Raw genomic sequence first — 7,806 nt, 5'->3', positions numbered from 1 at the left:
TCATGGCATCATTACATCATACATGTCATTTTCATCATGACATCATCACATTACACATGTCATCGTGCCATATCATATACCATCATCATTATCATCATCGTGTATATCATCATGCATGTCATGCCATGGGTGATCATCATTATTTCACATCACATATCATCATCATCATCATCATCATATCATCATGCATATCATATATCATCATCATTATCATCATCATCATGCATATCATCATGCATATCATATATCATCATCATTATCATCATCATCATGCATATCATCATGCATATCATATATCATCATCGTTATCATCATCATGCACATCATGCATGTCATGCCATGGGTGATCATCATTATTTCACATCACATATCATCATCATCATCATCATCATCATGCATATCATGCCATGGTTTAATTTCCACTTTAGCTTCCAATTTGATCACCTCATCACCCATTCCTCAAATCATCAATTTCATTATCCCCTCGGGCAAAGACCTCCGAGGCTTCCGACATTCAGCCATCCCAGGCCAACCGGCATCCGGTCCCCCATATTCCGGGCATCTCGCATCCCCACTGGCATCACGAGGCATTCCCTTCGGGCAGAAACCTCCGACAGGGCTTTTGGCATCCCGCACCCCAATCCTAGCATCGTGAGGCATTCCCTTCGGGCATAAACCTCCGATAGGGCTTCCAGCCCCCCACATTCCGGGCATCCTGAATCTCCCAGGGAAATCCGGCAATGCATCTCTATACATTCCGGCCTCATCCTCCACCACAACCACCTCCTCATTTATCATTATCCACATTTACCATTATTTTGATCTCAATTTAACATGGCATATGGCGTGACATTAAACAAGTCATACTTGGCATAGGATTCACACATGCATCACAATTCAATGTCATATATATATAGGGGTGAGCGCGGTTCCCGGGTAGAACCGAGAACCGGAGAACCAAACCGCAGGTTCTGGTTCAGTTCCCGGTTCCAGAGAGGCCGGTTCCGGTTCCCGGTTCCCTTTTTTCGGGAACCGGCGGTTCTCGGTTCCGGTTCCCAAACCTAAAAACCCTAAATATTTTGATCTGGCGGCGTCCCAATTTTTGAACTTCCGCCCAAAACCTAAATCACTGGTGAAACCTCCACCCAAACCCCTATCCCCCGACTCCTCCATACCCCTACCTTGAATCCCTCGACGACGCCCTCCCTCGACGACGCCGCCACCCCAACGCTGGACGCCGCTCGTGATATTGCTAGTATAAACACCTAGAGGGGGGGTGAATAGGCGCACAAACAATTTTTCGATATACGGAAGCAACAGATTGAAATACGATCGATGTAGAGAGAGTAAGGAAGAGAAAATCAAACACAGATTTATAGTGGTTCGGCTTATTCCAAGCCTACGTCCACTCTTCCGCACCGACAGCCCACCGGCTGGATTTTACTATGATCAAAAGAGAAGTTACAGACAGCTTTGCCTTGATTCCACAAAGTGTAGATGTTCTATCACACCTCCTCAAGGTCTCTCACAAATATAGACTCTTTTTTGTATACAAGTATTCACTCAAGAGACTTATCTAAACAAATAGGAGCTTCAGACTTTGGAATTCTTCTATCGCGCACTCTTCTTAAACAACTAAGAACGTCTTCCTTATATACTCCTTTATGCCATCATACCCGTTGGCACTTTCCAAAGGAATTCCTCCAATCTACCCGTTGGACGGAATCAATTAGGAAGATCGTTCGAGCTATTAAAGGAACGTGTTGATAGCCCATCAATCTCGTTCGCCCATACAATCGGGATCTCGGTTTCCATAAGTAGAACCTTCCAATAATATTTAGACAATCATCGAATCTTCAGTCATTGAATCAATCTTGATCAATCAAAGGATTCTCGATACGTCTTCTCCAGCCACGAGATCTTCTCCAGATGACAAGGTTAAATCCCGAACAAAACATCCAGTTCGGGATAACCTTTCTTCAACGGATCGTGATCAATGAGGATAGACTTTGAGTCTTGAGTCTCGGCTGTCCGGAAGTCTTCAAACTTTAACCAACAGAGTCTACTGACCTTCAGACTAGACTGACGGAAACATTTTGTCAACTTCAAAACTCTTCTCGAGGATTTCTTCAACAGCTCGCCCCCGAAAGACGCTGTTGACGACGACGCCCTGCCGCTTGCCGCCCTTGAAGTCGATGCCGCTCGCCCCCTACTCGCTCGCTACTGGACACCACTCGCCGCCCCTCCCCCCCGTTGTACACCGCTCAGCCCCCGACGATGCCCTCGACGACGACGCCCCGCCGCTTGCCGCTTGCCGCTCACCCACCGCTTGCCGCCCTCAGGGCGTCCTCCATAGCATTCGATTTGACTCGTTGTAGTGCGCGTGCTCTCTCTCTCTCTCTCTCTCTCTCTCTCTCTCTCTCTCTCTCTCTCTCTCTCTCTCTCTCTCTGTGGCATGGGTTTTGTGTCTTCTGTGTGTGAAATTTTTAATTTCTCTTTCTCTTTCTGGTTTTGTTTCTTGCGAAGTGCGAGAATTCAGGTTTCGGGGACTCGAGGAGCTTCTCTCGCCCGCCTTTCATGCTGGTAATCTCTACCGCCCCCTCTCTCCATCGTTTGTTCACGATTGAACCTCTTGGTTTTCTTGAATTGCTTATAAGAGGTGATTGGAGTGTTCTAATTTTTTCTTGCTTTATCTCTCTTATGCTGGTGGCTGAAATAATTGGTGTTGATCAGTAAAATCTATCTTAAAGTTGATTCTCTAGTTCGGCAGGCTGATGCACTTTGACTCATTTGTTGCTGAATAATAATCTCATCTGTTGTGTAGATCAAGTTCCCACTAATGGCAAGCTTTGTGCTGACAAGCAAAACCAAATCTTTAGTTGGAACGTTGTATCAGTCAATTTTGTGCTAATAACCACGAATACAAGCATAATTAGTATCCTCTGCTTGTAGCGGTGAGGCCAAGGGTGAGCTTCTGGCAAGCGATGGAGACGTAGAAGACGAGGTGGGTGAGAGAGAGAGGAGGGGGATGGAAATCCAAGCATTATACTGGACATAAACACTAGACTTGGAGTAGCACTGCTGTGCAGGTAATTTTCATGTGCTTGCTGAAAAAGCTGTTTTTTTCAAGAGGATCGCTTTTTAAATTTGTTGCTGGCGTTCTTTGACTCAATTGGAAGGGCGGGGCAAAGTGAGACTGTATAGGTGCATAATTTTGTGCTATTGCCTGTACAAGTGAGATTTCACTTGTTGTATCATCCAATTGATGCTTAGAAGTTACTACTATACAGGGCAAAAGAGGGAAGTTCCTATCGAGTCAATGTTGTATCATCCAATTGATGCTTGGAAGTTCTTGACAGTCCCAAGTCTCACTTGTACAGGTGCAGTAGTTGGAAAGCTCATCAATTTGGTGACGAAGTGAAGGTTGCCCAAGCTGATGTAATCAAGTAGCCGGATAACATTAGGCAACTGATGCCTGCAAAGTTTTTGAAGGTATAGCTATGAATTTGTCACAAGTGCTAAAGCAAAATTGTCGGTTTTTTTTTTAATGTAAGTGTGTGAAAACAAAAGAAGTTTTGCGTTTGTTTGTTTGTGGTGTGCCAATTTAAAAATTCATGTCTCGAAATATTGAAGAGATCGTGTTGTATTGGAATTTGAAATTTTCGAGCATATATCTCTCTTTTCCTCCAAGTTCACAAGCATTTTCATTTTCCTTTGAAGGTATGAGTTTTTTCCTAAATCCAGCTTTGATCCTTAATCCTTCTGCTTAATTGTTGGTAATTTTAGCTATGTTAGGCCTTCATGAACTCTCTATTTCCGATAAAAACTATATTATTACATTCTTCCCAAGTTGACTAGCATATATCGTTTTGTATTATCTTTGATGAATGACAAGCTTATTTGTTATTGTTACGTTCTTTTCCGCTTTTTAAAACTAAAATGAAAAAAAAAAAGAACCTGTTGAAACCTGGAACCGACCCTGGAACCTGTGATAGGGTAGGTTCTAGGTTCTTGGTTCCGACGGGTAGGTTCCAGGTTCCAAAAAATTAGGAACCTGTACCCGAGGGTAGGTTCCAGGTTCCAGGCGGAACCTGTAAGGAACCTAGAACCGCTCACCCCTATATATATATATATACCAAGACTTGATCACACATACCACATAAATAAATTAGATGGAATCTATGGCCAATAAAATAATCTATTTCATTTTATTTTATTTTATTTTATTCATTTATTTATTTTTATTTTTATTATTTAATATCTATAAATTCCCAAAATTATAAAAATTCAAGCAATCACTAAACAAACCAATAGGATGACAATTTCATGCAAAATACATGGCCAAATAGAATTTTACACAATCTCACAATTTTCACAAAACATCATATGATTTTCGGATGAAACCAGAATGCACGGTTTCCGAAGAAATTCGATTAAAATATCTATAAAGCCTCCAAAAATTACGAAATTTTACAGAGTTATAACCAAGACATTTTCGTACAACTTTCATGCAGAACTCCAAGCCAGATTCTTTTTATATTATTTTATACAGTCTCACGAAGCTTCTGGATCGATTACTGCATCGTCCAGTGTACACATCTCCGAAATATTGAGATTTCACCTACCTATTATCTTTCATTTCCTCTGAAATTTGGATATGATATATACCAAGATGTCCTTTACAAGTTTCATGAAGAGATCTAGGTCAAATAACCAGAATAGAGTCACCATTTAGGTCCTTGAAGTCTCGGGTGTCTCGGAATACATCACCAGAATCATCGTCTCCAAGATCTAGTTGATTTACTAGGCTATACTTGTTCATTTCACTTCAAATTTGATTATGTTGTATTTTAATCTATCCCATACAACTTTCATGAAGAAATCGAAGTGAGATTCACATCACAAACCAACATGCAATCACGAATCCAGCAAGAGGTCAGTAAAAACTCTCCAGATCTGAGGTCTCCGTAGGATGAGACTTTAACCCCCGAAATCTCCATAATTTTCCATGAAAGTTCAGTATGTTGTAGTTCAAGATGTTAGCTACAACTCTCATGAAGAAATCGAAGCAAAAATCGGACTCTAAACACACATGCGAGCTCAAACAACATTCTGACTCACATGATCCGAGCAAGAACAGTCATGCGATTCAAGTATAAGCCAACCACACCTCGGTTTTTCTCACTTAAACACCCAAGAATTTAACATGCAAACAACATTCAAACATGCAAGAGAAGCTAGAGGACTCCCACTTGCCTCTAGACCCGTCGGATGACGGCGTACGGCGGCGAACATGGCGGCACACGGCGGCGAACATGGCGGCACACGGCGGACGGACGGTTCCTCTTCCTCTCTCTCTTGGCCGCTCCCCCTCTCTCTCGAAATCTCTCTCTCGCACAACTCTCTCTCTCTCTCTCTCTCTCTCTCTCTCTCTCTCTTTGGGTGAGCAAATGACCGGCCACCCTTCTCTCTGTCTTCCCTTTTTATACCCCCAAATCCTCATGATTGATAATGATTACTTGCCTTAACCAAGGCCAATGCATGGCCTTCTCCCCTAAGCCAATACATGAGAGTCTTGTGCCACTTGTCCTATGGACTTTTGGGCTTGGGCTTGGGCTTGGGCTTCTATTGGGCCGGTCGACCACTTCCCTTGGGCCTCTATTGGGCCGGCCAACTTGGCCCACTAAGCTTAGGCCAATGGGCCTAAGGCCCATCCCAAAAATTAACATTTTTTTCCTCTCTTTTTTTAAAAAAAAAAACTCTTCTATAAATATTTTTAAATTTTAATTTCCAACATGGCCAAAGTCTTGTGACATTTTGTTTATTGAAATTTACTTATAAAGTACATGGCCAAGCATAGATTATTAATCTATCAAATTTAAATTTTCACAATCATATGCACAAATCATCTAATTAAAAGACTAATGGCTAAAGCATAAGCCATGGAAATTTTTATCACATAATTACAGACTTTAACACACCTTATGACTTGACTTTGAATTTTGGGATGCCACAATTCTCCCTTCCTTAGAGAATTTCGTCCTCGAAATTCAAACACCACTCGCGCCCTCTTGAAACAAATAAGGGTACTTTTCCTTCATCCGATCCTCACTTTCCCATGTGGCTTCCTCCATATCATGATGTCACTATAATACCTTAACCATTATGATCTTCTTGCTCCTAAGAATTTGCTCCTTTCGATCCAATATCTGCACAGGCTCTTCAATGTACCTTACTTTCTCATCCATTTTGATGGCTTCATGATCAAGTATGTGACCAGGATCCGGCTGGTACTTCCTCAACATCGATACATGAAACACATAGTGCAGATTTTCTAACTTAGGAGGTAACGCTAAACGATAAGCTACATCCCCTATCCTCTCGAGTATTTCAAAAGTTCCAACAAATCTAGGGCTTAACTTACCCTTCATCTCAAATCGAGATATTCCTTTCATTGGAGATACCTTAAGGAATACATGGTCTCCTACACTAAATTCCAAAGGCCTTCTATGCCTATCTGCGTAGCCTTTCTGTCTACTCTGAGCTGTTCTAAGTCTTTCTCTGATAATTTCAACAGCCTTAGTGGTAACTTGTACCAGTTCAGGTCCTGTCAACTTCCTTTCACCTACTTCACTCCAACAGACAGGAGTCCTACATCTCCTTCCATATAATGCCTCATAAGGAGCCATGCCTATACTTTTCTGAAAGCTATTATTATAGGCAAACTCTACCAAATGCAATCTTTCATCCCAATTTCCTTTGAAATCAATTACACAAGCCCTTAACATATCCTCCACTATCTGGATTATTCTTTCTGTTTGTCCATCTGTCTGGGGATGAAAAGTAGTACTAAACTGAAGCTTAGTTCCTAATGAAATTTGAAGACTTCTCCAAAAATTCGAAGTAAACCTCAAATCCTGATCTGAAGTAATGGTCACTGGAACACCATGTATGTGGCATCCCAAAATTCAAAGCCAAGCCATAAGGTGTGTTAAAAGTTTCTAATTAGGCGATAGAATTTTCATGGCTTATGCTTTAGCCATTAGCCTTTTTAATTAAATGATTTGTGCATATGATTGTGGAAATTTAAATTTGATAGATTAATAATTTATGCTTGGCCATATAATTTATAAATTAAATTTCAATAAATGAAATAAGACTTTAGCCAAGATGAAAATTAAAAATTAAAAATATTTATAGAAGAATTCAAAAAAAAGGGAGAAAAAGGGGTTAATTTTGGAATGGGCCTTAGGCCCATTGGCCTAAGCCTTTAATGGGCCAAGATGGGCGGCCCAAGAGGAGTAGTCGACCGGCCCAATAGAAGCCCAAGCCCAAGCCCAAAAAGCCCATAAGACAAGTGGCACAAGACTCTCATGCGTTGGCTTAGAGAAGAAGGCCATGCATTGGCCAAATGAAAGGCAATCTCATGATTGCTAATCATGAGAAGTTGGGGAAATAAGAAGGAAGAGAGAGAGGGTGGCCGGCCATTTGCTCGCCCAAGGAGAGAGAGAGAGAGAGAGAGAGAGTTGTGCGAGAGAGAGGGAGGAGCGGCCGAGAGAGAGGAGGAGGGAACCGCCGTCCATTCGCCGTGTGCCGCCGTGTTCGCCGCCCTACGCCATCGACCGTCCATCCTAGAGGCAAGTGGAAGTCCTCTAGCTTCTCTTGCATGCTTGTATGTCGTTTGCATGTTGAGTTTTTAGGTGTTACATGAGCAATACCGAAGCATGGATGAGTTGTGTGTGAATGGTATGGCTGTTTGTGTTCGGATCGTGTGAGTCAGTAATTTGTTTGAGCTTGCATATGTTT

At 41.9% G+C, this 7,806-nt stretch overlaps 1 long non-coding RNA gene across 1 annotated transcript; it reads left to right on the top strand.

Annotated features, from left to right (window-relative positions):
• The first annotated feature begins 2,530 nt into the window (after positions 1 to 2,530).
• LOC104437341 lies at positions 2,531 to 3,939 on the top strand. Its single transcript, XR_005550054.1, has 3 exons — positions 2,531 to 2,583; positions 2,953 to 3,089; positions 3,381 to 3,939. It is a non-coding gene; the product is annotated as an uncharacterized LOC104437341 (long non-coding RNA).
• The last annotated feature ends 3,867 nt before the right edge of the window (positions 3,940 to 7,806 follow it).

This window comes from Eucalyptus grandis, chromosome 3 (assembly GCF_016545825.1).
Source record: "Eucalyptus grandis isolate ANBG69807.140 chromosome 3, ASM1654582v1, whole genome shotgun sequence".
In the NCBI taxonomy this organism is placed as follows: Eukaryota; Viridiplantae; Streptophyta; class Magnoliopsida; order Myrtales; family Myrtaceae; genus Eucalyptus; species Eucalyptus grandis.
Note: the sequence above shows the minus strand (reverse complement) of the source record. Positions and strands in the feature narration are given on the sequence as shown.